We start from the raw sequence: 17,105 nt of genomic DNA, 5'->3' as shown, positions 1-17,105 counted from the left end.
AGACAAACTGTTTGAGCCTGTCTCAGAGACCCAGCCAGAGTGACTTCCGCAAACCCATTGCACTGGGGCCAGATTGTGGGCAGCACTATAGACTCGCCACCCACCCCCTTTGCTGGGACTTCAAGGAGGGAGTATCCCTGAATGCATGGGGGGTTTGTTACTTTCATTTTGATCCCCCAGCTGGAGAGAAACTTAAAGAGGCCCACAAAGGGCAGACCCCACCCCTGAAAATAGTAGGGAAGTGGGGACTGGGTTGTGACCGCTCAGTGTAGCTAACTGAGTGTGGTCAGGCTCCTCTGGCCCCCAGAGGAAGGAACCTCCAAAGACTTTGTTACAGGGTGGTTGGGGGTCAGGCTGGGGAATGGGGTGATGATTATATGGATTCAGTAGCCTAGAAGGTTTATGTTGGGGCAAGGAGTGGTAGTCTACAGTTCCAGTGTATGGAAAGGCAGCCCTGGAGATCTGCCAATGAGTTGGGTGTACGACTTAGTTCCTCTAGCCCCCTTGGAGATTTCTGCACAGAACCCAGTTTGCTTCAGGCTTTGCAGGAGCGGATAAATCTAGCCTCTAAATAAACAACACAGCTGGAAGTATGTGTTTCTTGCTACATAAGATAAACAGGGGCTTTGAATGCAGAGGAGATAGTAAGCTTAGCCCCTATAGGAGCATAGGACTGTCTCTCATCACTCAACAATGACCCTTCAAACAGATTAACCTTTTAAGTGCTAGTTTACTGCTACTGACAATGCCTCATATGTCTAAACTCCTGGAATGCTACCAATGCCAATATGTGAGTGTTTGCCTCCTAGTCTCCCCGCTCTTTTTGACTCTTCTCTTCTTCTTTCCCTTGACAAAAGAAAGTAGCAGACACACACCACCTGTAAGGTCCATTGTGAAGAGGCCTTACTTTTCTGTGCATTTGACTCCCCAACCTCCTGCTCATGCTTCCCACCTAATTCACCAGTCAGTTCCATTCCTGACATTCCCATTGTGGCCTTCCCTCCTGATGGCCCCCTCAACTCCCTTCCTTCAGGTAGTTTTCCTCCAATTGTCCTCTCCTGTTGCTGGTGACTTTCTACTGAGCCTCCAGTCAGGCGTCTCCCTGCTTCTCCCATGCTGTTGCCCTATAACTTTATTGACATGAAATATTATGCTGTATTCTCAAGGTACATGCAACATAATTTGAAACACAAACAGAGTAGTATTTGAAGTATAGATTTTAATTTACATATTTGCCAGAGGCTTTTAAGAAATGGCAAGCTGCAATATATCTTAAGCTATTTCTGCTGTTTCTTTAATTTTCCCTAATGTCATGGATATTTTCCTTCTTTACCATTTAAAAACAAAAATAATTCTGTTAATGTCAGAAAATGTTTCTCCCTGATCTTGTGTATTGTAGAATGGAATATGTGACGGCGCTAAACTGATTTCTTCTCTCCTCAGGCACACAACAAAACCTGTCCTCTTTTGGAGCTTGATCTGTGACCTTCAGGATCAGTGACCAGATCCTTGCAAGTCTTACTCACGTGAGCTATCCTGTCTCATACAGTTTTTCCTACTGAAGTTGAATAGACTACTTAGGTGAGTAAGGCTTTGCAAGATCAGGCCCTAGGCCTTTAGCATCTTCTGTATCTAAGTGGCGATTACTAATGCTTGGAGCAGAGCTGCCTCTGTTCAGAATTGTCCACTACATGAGGTGATTTGTTTAGGGAAAAGATGCTGTTTTAGGATCCATAACAATTTGTTTTGCTGCTTTCTCTCTCCAAAAGTCAGTATGTTGGCTGGCTAGGGTTCACTCTAGCTCTTTCAGCGCTTCCCCTCATGGTTCAAATTGCATGTTGGTATTTGATAGTCCTGCATGGCCTGTTGCCATGTTTGCAGATTCGGTTATTTAGGGCCAGATCCTTCTCTCTTTGCAGTCAGTCACAAAACTTCTATTAACTTCACTGGGAGAGGAATCTACAAGTTAAGTCACTTTCTTTGGCCTGCTTTAGATATTCAGAGGATGAGACTCAACCTGTGGCAAGAAGGTATTTGAATAATATTGAGCTATTTTAAAAATGATGGCTTTATTGCCTCAGCGATTCTTTGTACAGACTTGCTTGATAATTCAAATTACCATGTGAATGATACAGCTGCAGATTCAGAATTTAAGCTCAATTTTTCACGCGTAGGCCACAAGGATCTATGAGCTCTACAGTGGCAGCATACTTGTCCTCCTAGGAGTGGAGGAGAGAAGTATCTCCCTTGTTGCTGTTATTGACCCCCTCTGGCCAATTAATGGTGGTTGGGCTCAGGCGGAAGCTCTGTCAGGCTCTAAATCTGAAAGCTATTAGTCTTGACTGTACAGCTTCTAAAGAAAGAAAACAGAAGCTATAGGCTTCCTAATGTATACTTGTGCTAAACGAGTGATGACCAATTGCATTGTTTCTTATCAGAGTTCACAGTGCACATGAACAAGTAAGTCATTTCCAGTAAGCCTTTGGCTACGATAAAATGTTTTAAATACTGAGTCATCGTTGGCAGACTTCCTTATTTACAGCAGTAAAATTATTTGTGGTGTGTAGGTCACTGCAAACCACTAAGTGACTCTCCCATCCAATGATAATTAAGAGTTGTTAAAGGGAAAGAAATGAACTTTAGAGGAAACATCCACTGTCAGGCAAATATTTATTTTATAATTTATGGATATTTAAATACAAATATGGTGGGGAAAGGGGTAGAATTGATGTCAGAGGTGACTGATAATTGTCTGTGGAGCCTTTTGCGTTTAGGTCGGCGCTTGTAATCTAGCCTAGGTAATGGCTTGTGTCCAGAAGTTCTTACTAGCTGATGGTTTGCGAGTGGCCGATGTATAATAAACTGGCATTCTAGCACTGTCAGTGTTAAATGGCACCTTTTAGACAGTCTGAGCCTGAGCTCCCCACTGAAGCCATTCTGGTGGGCACCCCAGCTCAGTGTGCAACTTCTTTCTCCACACATATGCCACATAAAGAGAATTGCAGGTGGGAGTTTGGGGAAATAAATCACATGCACAGAACTATGTTTAGCTGTAAAGGGATTATGGGAAGCATTGGATAGAAGAGGGAATCTGTGATGTGCTCCAATCAATGCCACAATAAATGAGGAGATAACCTCTTTCTCCATGGGGCTGAAATATCCCCACTGACTTCTCAGGCAGCATGATGCAGCTTATACTGCTACATCACATGACACTGGAGCATGAGCAGTAAATATCATGCTAGCATTTCATCCCCTGACCTGGGAGCCCCCTGCCTATAGCATTGTCTGAACCAATTCCAATGAGCATAGAAGTAGTCCTTTCGGAAAAGGGCTGAGGAACATCTGTGGGATAGGGTGAGTAAACGTATTGCCACTATCTGTGCTGTAGCTTTTCTGTGGATAGAGAGAGGAATTCAGTTTCTATAACTGTCAGCCTAGCATCTTTCACAAGCATAAAATTCACTGGAGGGGAGACGACCTACAAAATGTGAAGCTGAATCCCACGTTGGGCTGGCAAACTTATGTTTTCCATCCTTTTTTTACTGTCCTTCCTATAACAACCACATAGGTGGACAATAATCTCCAAAATAGAGAGAAAATTCTTCACAAACTGAGTTTGTGGGATTATTACCATGCAAGGGAAATATCATTTCATGTCCTAAGAGACTGGAAAAGGTTTTTATTAATTCCTGTCAGAATGTGCTTCTAATGGAAATGATTTTGCAACTGGAAACATTGCCTAGGTAATGACAATCAACTGCATACTGAAAGTTAGAACTCACTGATTAATAGTTTATATATGAAGTAGTTTAGTTGGCAGGCAATGGACTGAAAGTGACATGGAAGGATTATTAGATTAAAAAGCAGTGCCCTGGATTTCAGTTGTTCATGTAGCAAACAACACCCATCACAGCACACCACACCACACCCACCACAGCAACAACTGTCTGTTTTCAGAACATCCACAGTGCACAGTTATTTATTTTTTGACATTTTTGTTAAAAGTCAAAGTCTGCGGGGTTTACTGCACCAAGAATAGCACTGATGGGGAAATGCCTTATCCTGCACTTAAACTCTCAGCATACACATCTCAGACCATTTTAGGCATAGTGGGACAAATTTATTTCTGGTGTAACTGAATCTGTTAATTAAGAAAAAGTTAACATTACCCTGCAAGTGACACAATATAGCAACACAAAAGAATGCCAACGTTTAAAGCCAAGTCTTTACTCAGGCGAATAGCACGTAAATTGTGTGAGTTTTCCCATTGGTGAGTAGTGTGAGGATGAGATATTCAGTAGCAGAGCTATATTTGTTTAAGTTGAAACTTTTCACAGAACAGCGTAGCTGAGAAAAAAACCATCTTTTTCCAGGCATTTCCCCAGAATTGTTATATCACTTTTAAATGTTCAAAACACTATACAAATATTAACTAATTAATCCTCACAACACCTCTTTCAAGAAGGTGAGTCGGTGTTATTTTTCCCAGAAGAGGAAAAATTGAGATGGGGACGTGGCTTACCCAGAGGAACCAGTGCCAGGATCAGATCTCAGTAATCTGTCCTTTTCATTATTTACCACTTCCTTAATTTTTGCATCACTTGCAAACTTTATCAGTGATGATTTTATGTTTTCCACCAGGTTATTGATAAAAATATGAAATAGCATAGGGCCAAAAATGGATCCCTGAAGAACTCCACACGTGATAAATCCACTCAGTGATGAGTCCTTGCTTACAGTTATATTTGGAGACCTATCAGTTAGCCAGTTTTTAATCTATTTAATATGTCCCATGTTGATTTATTATTATTGTAGTTTTTTAAATCAAAATGTTGGTAGCAAGTCAAACACCTTAGAAAACCCTAAGTATATTATGTCAACACTTTATCAACCAAACTTGTATTCTCATCAAAAAATTATATCAAGTTGGTTTGATAGGATCTATTTTTCATAAATGCATATTGATTGGCAGTAATTACATTACTCTCCTTTAATTCTTTATTAATTGAGTCCAGCTGCTCCATTATCTTTCCAGGGATCAGTGTCAGGCTGATAGACCTAGAATTATCCAGGTCATTCCATTTACCCTTTTTTAAAATTGGCACAACATTAGCTTTATTCCAGTCTTCCCCAGGGCTCCAAGACTTATTGAAAGTCAACATTAATGGTCCAGCGAGCTGCTCAACCAGCACTTCAAAAACTCTTGATTGCAAGTTATCTGGATCTCCTGATTTAAAAATGTTTGTTAGTAGCTTCTGTTTATCATCACCATCTGATAAAAATATCATCTGTTTCTTCCCCAAATACAGAATAGAAATATTTACTGTACACTTCTGCGTTTGCACATTATTATTGTTAATTCTACAATTTCCATCTAGTAATGGACTAATACCATTGTTGGGATTCTTTTTATTCCTAATATATTTAAAAATCTCCTTCTTATTTACCTTAAATGCTGCTGGCCATAGCTTTCTCCTTGTGTTCCTTTGTTTCCCTTATCAATAATTTCCTAACCTCAGATTTATATTCATTACTATCAACTTCCCCTTTCTTCCAGTACGCATTTATTTTATTTTTACAGCTACTTTCACTTCACCTGAAAATCAGGTTAGCTTTTTTTAACCAGCCCATCCTTCTTCAATTTTGGGATTGTAGCTTTCTGGGCATCTAGTAAGGTTTTCTTAAATGATTCCCAACTATCATTCACATTCTTCTGCTTCAATTCTTCCTCCCAGCTGATTTGGCTCATAATTGTTTTCATCATTGTGAAATTGGCCCTGTTAAAGCACCAAGTGTACATATATTATTGCTCTAGACTTCATTCTTCTTTCCCATTTTAAATGCAATCAAGTCATGGTCACTTGTTCCTAAACTACCATTATTTTTTAGTTCTGTGACTAGTTCCTCTTTATCTATTAGGAAAAGGCCTAATAAAGAATTCCCTGGGGTTGGTTGCAACACTTTTTAAGTTAGGAAATTGACATCTGTAATGTTCAGAAATTCCAGGGCCACCTCCTCCTGTAGCTCTCCCACCTGCTGCCTGAGAGATTCCACCAGCAGGCACCTTTCACATTGGATGCCACCCCCAGCCTGGATATCAGTAAGTGGAAATTGCAAATTACAGTCTCTGCAAGCCCACACCAGAATCTGGGTAAAAGCATCCATGCTTTGGTGCTCTGTCTGGCTACAGGCACAGGTGGAGGAGACAGAAGCAGTGCTGGCACAGGTGTTGCGGGTCCTTCTCACCATTGTAAGCCTCCCTCTGTCAAACTCTCAAATTCCCGTCTACAGCTCTGTCTGCTCCTCTTTGCTGTAAACAGAAAGGTTTTCAATGTGGCTCAGGTTATGGGTTCAGGGGACCAATGGGTCACAGATGAGACCGACAAGGGACCCCCCCTCCCTTCCTACTCCCCTTCCAAACTCCCTTGCAAAACTCCCTGTTAGCAGCTCCTGTTCGCTAAGCATAACTGGCTGGATAACCGTACTCAGAGAGTAGTTGTTAATGGCTCCCAATCCTGCTGGAAAGGCATAACAAGTGGGGTTCCGCAGGGTTCTGTTTTGGGACCAGTTCTGTTCAATATCTTCATCAACGATTTAGATGTTGGCATAGAAAGTACGCTTATTAAGTTTGCGGATGATACCAAACTGGGAGGGATTGCAACTGCTTTGGAGGACAGGGTCAAAATTCAAAATGATCTGGACAAGTTGGAGAAATGGTCTGAGGTAAACAGGATGAAGTTCAATAAAGATAAATGCAAAGTGCTCCACTTAGGAAGGAACAATCAGTTTCACGCATACAGAATGGGAAGAGATTGTCTAGGAAGGAGTATGGCAGAAAGAGATATAGGGGTCATAGTGGACCACAAGCTTAATATGAGTCAACAGTGTGATACTGTTGCAAAAAAAACAAACGTGATTCTGGGATGCATTAACAGGTGTGTTGTAAACAAGACACGAGAAGTCATTCTTCCGCTTTACTCTGCGCTGGTTAGGCCTCAACTGGAGTATTGTGTCCAGTTCTGGGCACCACAATTCAAGAAAGACGTGGAGAAATTGGAGAGGGTCCAGAGAAGAGCAACAAGAATGATTAAAGGTCTTGAGAACATGACCTATGAAGGAAGGCTGAAGGAATTGGGTTTGTTTAGTTTGGAAAAGAGAAGACTGAGAGGGGACATGATAGCAGTTTTCAGGTATCTAAAAGGGTGTCATCAGGAGGAGGGAGTAAACTTGTTCACCTTAGCCTCCAATGATAAAATGCTTGCAATCCCTCCCATCTTGGTATCATCTTCAAACTTTATAAGTGCACTCTCTGTGCCTATGACACATTCTCTGTCACGCCCCTCTTCCAGAGCCTGCTGGCTGTCCCAATAAAGTGCAGAGAGGCTTTCAGTTTTGCAGCACCCGTGGCTTTATTTACGCACACACAGTTTTCCCACCACCAGTGTTGAGCTATATACAAGGCTTACAGGGTTAGTTCCCTCTTTTCCTGCAGTCAGCCCACAGCTCGGAGTCTGACCTTTCCCTGGCTGGGCTTTTCTTCTGGCTCCCAGCACTTATAACTGCTGGCTTGGCAGACCTGCAGGTGGAGCCAATCCCCAGGCCAGGCATCAGGTCTGTTTTACCAGCCCCAATCTCTCTTGATTGGAGCTGGCTGAGCAGGGCTAATTAGGTGCTTTTGCACCAGCAGCCTGCTACAGTGCCATTATTAGCCAAAACATTTATGAAGATATTTGATAGAACTGGACTCAGGACAGATCCCTGTGGGATCCCATTCGATGTGCCCTTCTAGCTTTATTGTGAACCAGTGATGATTATTCTATAAGTAAGGTTTTCCAGCTAGTTGTGCACCCACCTTACAGTTGGTTCATCTAGACTAAATTTCTCTTGTTTGTTTATGAGAAGGTCAGGTGAGACGGTATGAAAAGCCTTACTAAAGTCAACATATATCACATCTACTGTGTCTCCCCACCTCCATCCACAAGGCAATCAAAGAAGGATAGTAGGTTAGTTTGACATGATTTTTCTTGAAGAAATCCATGTTGCCTGTTACTTATTACCTTATTTTCTTCTAGGATGCTTACATTATTCTCATTAGACCCCATCAGTTCAACAGAAAGCACTGTAGAGATCACTGGAAAACCTGAAAATAGAACTTTGCTAGCTTACATATTTTAAAATGATATGTACATACTGTGATACCAGATCATAAAAGGTCCAGTTCAGTAGTTCTGTTAAATGTGTCATTTAAGAAGGTGTTTTTAAGGGTTTTTTTCCCATGTGGGTTCAAACTACAGCATAGAAAATTTAAATTAAATTTCAGGAAAAACTTCCTAACTATAAGAACAGTAGGACAATGGAACAGACTGTCTCTGGAGGTCATAGAAGCTCCTTCACTGAAGGTTTTCTTGGATGGTTTAGACACAACAAATCCTGCATCTTGGCAGGGAGTTAGACTAGATTACTCTTGTGGTCCCTTCTAACCTTATGGTTCTCTGATTCTATGACAACACTCCTGCCACTCCAGCATAGGGCTCGGTGTGGGATGTGCATGAACACTGACACACCTTCCTCTGATGGTGTGATAGGACAACCCTTTGCTCAGTGCCGGGTGGTCTGGAGCCTCCTTCCTCCTTAACTGGAGCCTCCTCTGGAGACTGAGTGGCAGGTGAGGAAAGGTAATTGCAGCAGCAGGTGGGACAAGGGATCCCGCTCCTTCTCGGGCAGATGAGGGTGCCAGGGATGGGCCAGGAGTTGAGATAATCAATATCTCTTCTCAAAAAAAAATTTTTTTATAGAAAATAACTTTTTGACCAATATTTTAATTTTCACCAAAAAAAGCTTGGTTGAACTTTTTCAATTCTGGATCAAAAGTTTTGAAACATTGAAAGGTTACATTTAGATGGCTAAAGGAAGCACTTTCATTCACTCTTTTAAACCTTCCTCCACCACTTCTCCCTCCCACCCCTAGTGGAAAAAAGCAAAAGTGGTAAGAGACAGCTGTTTATTTCCCCAATGGAACAAAACAACATTTCTGAAATATTTTAAAATGTTCTTATAAAAATAAAATGTGTCAGAAAATTTCAGATAAAACAATTGGCTAATTTTCTTTTCACTTTTTTGCAAAATATATGTACTTATATTTTTTTTTTACCAGCTTTAGCCGTCAGCTCCCTTCCTTGTTCTTTGATGGTGCCAAGCGCTTGCGGGTACTAATGAATTGAAGGTTGTTAGAGGTATAACAGATTGGGAGTTGCCCCGTAATAATTTAGGAATATTAAATGTTGATCTAGTTATTAGGATGTTTAGTTTAATAGGTGGCTGTCAGGAAAAACAAGCAGGATGGAAAAGAATGGCTTGAGATAAACCAGCTCTCAGTAAACACTTGAGAGTTGGTAAGGGACAAACTGCCTCTAGGTACTGTGGCTCGATTTCCTGACGAGTTTACAATACTGGTTTTGATCAGAAGAGTCAAAGCATGGGAACAAAATAACTATAGCAGGATTTAAAAGGGACCCTCTGTCAAAAGAGTGGTGGTAATTGTTTGGGGGAACCAGACCGAGACACAAGGACCTCACTGGGTGTCTAAAGAAGCTAGGTCTGGCTAGATCACCATCAGGGGATAGTAAGATTTTAGTTAAGATGGCTATCCTTTAAACCAGGGATCGGCAACCTTTGGCCCGCGGCCCGCCAGGGTAAACACCCTGGGAGGCTGGGCCAATTTGTTTACCTGTCGCGTCACAGGTCGGCCGATCGAGGCTCCCACTGGCTGCAGTTCGCTGTTCCAGGCCAATGGGGGCTGCGGGAAGTGGCGTGGGCCGAGGGATGTGCTGGCCGCCGCTTCCCGCCGCCCCCATTGGCCTGGAGCAGCGAACCGCAGTCAATGGGAGCCTCAATCAGCTGAACCTGTGGACGCGGCAGGTAAACAAACTGGCCCAGCCCACCAGAGTGCTTACCCTGGCAGTCTGCATGCCAAAGGTTGCCGATCCCTGCTTTAGACTGTTTGCTGTTTTTAAATCTCTTTTTTCTCTAAAAGCGTTGTTCCTACTGCAAAAATAAACAATACTTCTGTTCTAAGAGGGCTGTCCTCATATACCACTAGTGACAGACTCTTAAAGGGAAGAACTACAGGAATCTAAACCCAATTGCACTTGCAGGTGAAGAATGATTGATACACAGAGTACTGTAGCCCAGGGCCCAGTGTAAGAATGGGTGAATTAGGACATATGTCATGTTATAGTATGACATGGCACTCTAATAGTTGAAATCTTTTGACTGTTATATTTTAGTACAGTATACTATATATTTGAACATAAAATTCAAAAGGACAAAGTATGTTTACTTTTTTTCCTAAATGATGTGTAAAGCTATGTTTTAGTCACGAGTATATTTAATAAAATTCATGGACAGGTCATAGGCAGTAAACAAAAATTCATGTTTGGTGACTTGTTCATGATTTGTACTATACAACCCTGACTAAATCTTGAGTGCTTTGGGGGGAGGGGCAAGCTCACAGCATAGGACCCCCGCAGCTGCTGAGGAGCATGGAGGGGGATGTGGCAGCTCGAGACGCCCACTAGAACAGGGAGGGCACTGCAGTGGGGGCACTGCAGCCAGAGACCCCGGCTGCTGCTGGGGGTGGGGCAGGCGGCAGCACGCAGCCCAGGACAGCGACTGCAGCTGCGGTGGGGCGGTCGAGGGTGTGGCACCTGGGACTCCCACTGTTTGGGGGGGCACAGTGGCTTGAGACTACCCCAGCAGTGGCCAGTGAGGCTGGCCATAGGGCTGCTTGGGCGGCCCCCGGGCCAGACGCATTGGCTGCTGCAGAAGTCACAGAGGTCCTGAAAAGCCATGGAATTCATGTTCCGTGACCTCCATGATAGACTCACAGCCTTAATGATGAGCCTTAAAATTCCTCAAACAACCTCTCTCTTCCTCTGTACCAATCACCCACACTCTCTTCATCCAATTCCTTACTCAAAATGTTTCTTCTGCAATTATCCACAACAGAAAGAAATCTCACTTAAGAAATAATTCTTATTAACATAAATAACCATAATAATAATATTCTAATCCTTCATTTTTGAACTTGCACCTCTACAGGCCAACTTGTCTGTTACATGTATGCACTGATGTTGGGCTATTTTCGATGGTAAGCTGATTAGTGCAGGAACCATAGCTTCTTCTACACAAGCACCTAGGCCCCAGTCCCGCAAGCTGCTTCATGCAAGCAGACTGCTTTGCTCATGGAGCACTGAAATCAGTAGGATTCTGCATGGGCATATGGATCTGCAGAGCTAGCGATGGCTGCTATAAAATGCAAAAAAGAAAAAGTGCCAAACGCACTGACAAGGCTCAATAAATAATGATACCTCTTTGCACCGCCTCTCTAGAAATCCAATGGGACAAAGTTTCAAAAGCGGCCTCTGATTTTAGGCACCTAACTGTATACCCCTGGGAGCTGATTTTCAGAAATGCTGAGTCCTCACATCTCCAAGACAATCAGAACCACAGGAGCTCAGCACCTCTGAAAAATCAGGTACTGAGCTTCTAAAGTTGGGCACCCAAAATTAAAGACCATGAAAATTCTGCCACATGTTAGCGATGGTGACAAAGCAAAGTAGAGCTATATCAGCTATTGTTCTATTGCCTACTTGTATGGGCAAAATAAATTTGGTAAAGATTATTTTATGCAATACTAAAATTTATAACCCTGCAGCTCTGACTTTGGAATTGACTTCAAGGCTCAGTACCTTGGCCCAGAAGAGATGTACAGTACATAAGTCTTTTGCATCTCATCATGGCCATTGTTGGATGCTATTTTCCAGGTTGAAAAGTATCCTTTCTTGTTTCCCTTTTGTCACTCCTCACTCTTTTTACAACCCAAACAGCATGACTAACTCCTGTAAAAGGCTAGCAGCATTTGCCTGAAATATTCCACCCTGGCAGCAAATATTGATCCTGCCGGGAAAAGATGAAATGGGTTATGCTGACTGAGGTATATGACTCGTGCCTGAATCTGAATATCAGGAGGGAATGAGTGGCTGTCCAGAGAAAGAGGTCCTAGGGTATGGCCTGAGAGCAGTCCTGATGAAGAAACTCTAACAGCAGCCAAGCCCAGAAAAGTTTGGAGCTTAACATCATCTTATTGTAATTCCTTTGTTAATAAAGCTAAACAACGAGAAGTGAGTGAGTTTTGGCTTCATATAGTGTGTTACCATCTTGTTCTACAAGCACAGCTAACACAGCCACTCATATTGTCCCATTCATATCCCTCTCCGCTTTTCATCTCCATACCTTCTTCTACATGCATGCCCCTCTACACTTAGTAATCTTGCCCTGATCTAGCCCACTTTGTCTCCACCCTCTCCTCCATCAAGACCTTCATGAGTGCCCAGTTCTTTGAAGGGGCAATGGCACTTGAAGTCACTCAGCACTTGGTTCTCAAGAGTTGCTCAACTCCCTGCAGAACAAAATCCTGTAACATATTTTTCCAGGAAGCCTGTAAACCCTAGCCCTCCTCTGAGTTTTAGCAAGACAGACAAATTATCATAATTTAAAACTTCTGAAGAAACAAGATACATGCTAAACTTCACCATAAAATCATTTAGTTATTTTTTTTTCATTTTTTGGTTGCATCTCAGTTTGATCCCTTATGTATTTGTTGTTTTCCTACTCACTTGTTTGGTGTCCAGCATGCTGTTGGTACTATGTAAATAAATAAAATCAATAAAAGCTAATAATACTAAAAGTGAAGGTCTTGTATTTAGATTTTCCAAAATTATAAAGTTAGAATTTCTAGGGTAGAAAATGTGACTTTTACCTCTCCTCTCTCTCTCAGCTTATTCTGCTTTACTCATCTAAAGCTTTGTCTTCTGTAGAAAAAAGGTGTATTCTTACCACATATTAGCTAAGATAAGGTAACTAACAAATCCTAGTGAAGACAAGGCAGTTTGTAATTTTAACTTGAATTAGCAGGTGAAGGTAAACCCTGGGCTTCCCCTCCCCTTTGAGTTTACCTCAACCTTGTGAAAACTACAAACTGGCTTGTCTTCACTAGGATTTTCTCATGTGTTAGTTACCATGTGAGCTAATATGTGGTAAGAACAAACCTTTTTTTTCTAGCGAAGACCCATCATTAGTGTCCCGCTGCAGTCATATTCAAATATTGACTGCACTGTCCAACTGCTTTATGCTGCTGTGACAGTCCTGACAACTGAGTAGAAATCCATAACATCTAACTAATTTGCCAGGAATAATAGAATCAAATTAATAGATAAAATGAATGAACAAATGGCTATATGCATTTGCCAGGGTTCAGTCAAACTGCATTACTCTGTGAAAAGGCCAGATTTTCCAACTGGGTTATAAAAGACCATATGAAAGGTGAAGGGGTTGGGGGGAGTATAGGAAAAGCTTATGGCTACTACCAGCTTGTGCAAGCCCCGAAACTGCATGACCAATACTGGAGATCTTGCTTTTGCTGCCATTTTTGGGCTTGTAAGACTTTGTGCTGAAAAAGAGAGCTGCTGCTTTCAAGTCTGAATATAAAAAGGCTAGTGTCTGGACGTAGGGCTTTTAGAAAGAAATATATATGGTACCAGTAGCAAGCAAGAAAGGGAATGAAGCACTCCAAAGGGTTAAAGTTAACTTTAGTCTTACGGTGATCACCCTCTTGTACTGTGCAGTCATAAATTTTCTCTGTTTATAGAGTGTTTTTGATGGCAGGCAATTCTTTGTTGAAAGTTAAGTGCTCTTTTATATGAATAAATAAAGAAGGCTTTGGTTTGAACGAATACATTATTTTGACAAATGTTTATTGGAAACCCAATTATGGCTTCGTAAATCAGTGCTATCTGTGGTACATCAGGTGAGCTCACCAGTGCCACCAGATGTCACACTGGATACCAGTAGGGTAATTAAAACAATTTCATGGCACTCTGTCCCTCCTCCCTAGGTCTGACAGTAGTCAAAACAGAAAGAAATTGTTTATCTTTGATTTAACTTATTAAAATACTTGTTGCAAGATGTCATGGCCATACTTAACAGAAAAAAAACATTTGTTTTCAATTTGCAGTTAGATTAAAATGACAAGGTCAGGCACAATGCACAAGCCGGCTGACAAATGAATTTTAAGAGCAGCCCCGCAGAGAAGGGAGAGAGGAAGGGATAGATTCAATAGATAGATAGAAAACACATTGTTTGAACTTTATCCCTAGGAGAATTTTTGGGGATTTTTTGGAAGTGGCCATTGCTTCTTTAAAATGTGTGCATCATTCATATACATATTTCTTCATTTTTGGATGCCCTCAGCTATGTTCATTCTGATTTAGCATTAGCAGTAGGCTCAGAATTCACAAGTTTCTTTATGACAGTGGAACTCTCAAATCAAGAGACGCAGCACATCTGAAAGGTTGGGTGCACACTTACTGCATAGACTTTAATGCCTTGTCTTCTTTCCTGATTACAGTTTAAAAGAGGCAGAAATTTCTCTGATGAAGAGTATTCTGGCAATCCATGCTTGCCACCAGTAGGGAACACAAGATTAAAGTAAGCTTTACAGTAAAAATGTACCTCTTCCCAACAGTTAATACTAACGCTAGGATATGGGCTAAATTTGTGCCCACTAGAACTTTATGGGGTTAAAATGGTAAATGAGACCTCACCTAATTAGTACTGTGTAAGGTGATTATAAGCGACCTCTTTCCCACCTAATTACCTGAAATGTAAGAGATGGATATTCAGAGGCACAGAAAGAACGAGGATGGAAAAGGTGATTGGAGAGTGGCACAGAGCAAGACAATGCACAAAAGCTGGAAGGAAGATGAGGAGTACAATGCCTTATTGGGAATTAAAATGATCAGCCTCACTGAAAAAGAAAGGAACAAGGAAAGAACAGGGTTTACTTTCTGCTGTTTCTTTTCTCCTAGATCACTAACAGTAAACTCAGCCTGGGATCTAAAAGTCAAGCTGTAATTTTTCGGCTTGATACAGATACATCATCACTGGTAATAAAGATTCTGTGGACTAAATTCAGTCCTCGGTTACATCTGTGCCTCCGTCACTCTATTCATGTCAGGTTTAGATGAAGGCAGAACTTGGCTTTGATGATGTGCATACACCAGGATGGAATCTAGCACCCTCTCCCATAACTTTGTTGCCTCTGCAAAGCAAACAAAGTAGTGCCATAAAAGTAGGGGAAACTTCTCTTTGCAGACATGGCTTTCAATACACTGAGGCAATAAGGAGCAGGGCCGACGCTACCATTTAGGTGACCTAGGCAATGGCCTAGGGCACCAGAATTTTGGGGGGCGCTATTTTGCCAGGAGGGCGGCACGCGGGTCTGGTGGACCTACCGCAGTTATGCCTGCGGCAGGTCCACCGGAGCCTTTAGACCAGCGGACCACACACCGGCATCACTGCGGCAGCTCCACCGGAGCCTTTCCAGCAGCGGACCATCCGCCGGCATGACTGCGGTAGGTCCACCGGACCCGCGGGGGGCGGCGAAATGGCCATCCACCTAGGGCATCAGAAACCATGGCACCGCTCCTGATAAGGAGGCCATTTGTACATAGTTAATTTTTATGACCATAACTTCACTTTGAGTATCATTGATTGTCCTGCTAAGTCCCAGCTTCAGTGAGACTACTCTATAGTTGCCAGTAGGTGGAAATGTTTTTTCTGATTGCCAGCCCTGTAAACTCAGCTTGCTGTCCTCTCTCTTTCCTGCATATCACCAGGAATGAAGATTCTGCAATCCAAAGTATGTCCTCAGTGACATTTCTGGAAATCCATGGCCTTCGATGGATTTACACAGATGTAACTGACTGACCTTGTAAGTGGAACTTAGGAAACAATTTGATTCATGAGACAACACAAGGGAAAGAATCCAGCTCTGTCTCTCTTAGGTGTGTTGGCTCTGCAGGGCTAACGAGTCATATAGAGTAAAAGCTTATTATAATCACTGCAGTAAACCAGCGTGACACAATACACACAGGAAATGGCCCTGCTGCACTTTAAGGGATTTAGATCCACCAAAATGTCAGGCCTTCCCCCAAAGTTTAAGGGACACTTGCTGGTCAAACAGACATTTTCCTGTTATAACCTATTTACCGCCTGAGTCTCTTTTCTCAACCTCAGTTTTCTCCCTGCCCCATTTTCCCTGCTTCCATGATGACATTATCTGGATGTGTGAGTCCTCATCAAGGAAGGAAAGAAGGGAAGCGGGGTGAGGAACTGAGGAGGACTGAACGAGTAACTGAGTTAAAAGCTAGCAGCTCTCAGCTGTTTCTCCCTGCTTCATTTAATAAAAGGCTCTGGCTATTCATTTACTTTCCTTATTCAATATATATTAAGCATTTCAAAAACTATATTGAAAGATTGTCTGGTTTCACTGTAGTATCTGCAAGCACCTCTCTAGAAAAATTCATTATTTTGTGATTTCACATCACTTCTTGGAGAGATCCCTATAGCAACAGTACATTAGAAGAACTATTCTTCCTTTCTCCAGTGGCAAAGGCAAACCTGCATCATACAAGGCCATGCAGCTGTATACCAGGACTCTAGCCCTCCCTAGCTATGTGTACACTACTGCGGGATCGACGCACTGGGGGTCAATTTAGCGGGTCTAGTGAAGTGCTCTCTGGTCGACTCCGGTACTCCACCAGGAATGAGAGGAGTAAGGTAAGTCAATGGGAGAGCACTTCCCATCAACCCAGTGCGGTGTAGTCACCGCAGTTAGTTGACCTAAGCTATGTTGACTCCAGCTACATTATTCATGTGCTGGAGTAGCATAACTTAGTAGTGTAGACATAGCCTAACACTTAAACAATTAGACTTAAAAACCATTGAGAGAGAAAAGTTTCAAGGGAGATATCTCTTCCTCTATCAGAGATTCCTGCCTTCAGCTATTAGCCACTTAGACTTTAGTGCTGGTATAATCCAGGTCTGCAAGCTACTGACATCTGAAAATCTATACAGGGTATGTGGGAGGATGAGATCACAGCAATGAAACAGGAGGGTGTGTTACCAAAGCATCTGTAAAATATACTGATTGAGCACATCTCCCCAAAAGCTTTTTCTGGCCAGGTTCCTACTGCACTGCA

This window comes from Gopherus flavomarginatus, chromosome 2, assembly GCF_025201925.1.
Source record: "Gopherus flavomarginatus isolate rGopFla2 chromosome 2, rGopFla2.mat.asm, whole genome shotgun sequence".
Taxonomy (NCBI): domain Eukaryota; kingdom Metazoa; phylum Chordata; order Testudines; family Testudinidae; genus Gopherus; species Gopherus flavomarginatus.
The sequence above is the reverse complement of the archived record's forward strand: the minus strand, read 5'-3'. Positions refer to the sequence as shown.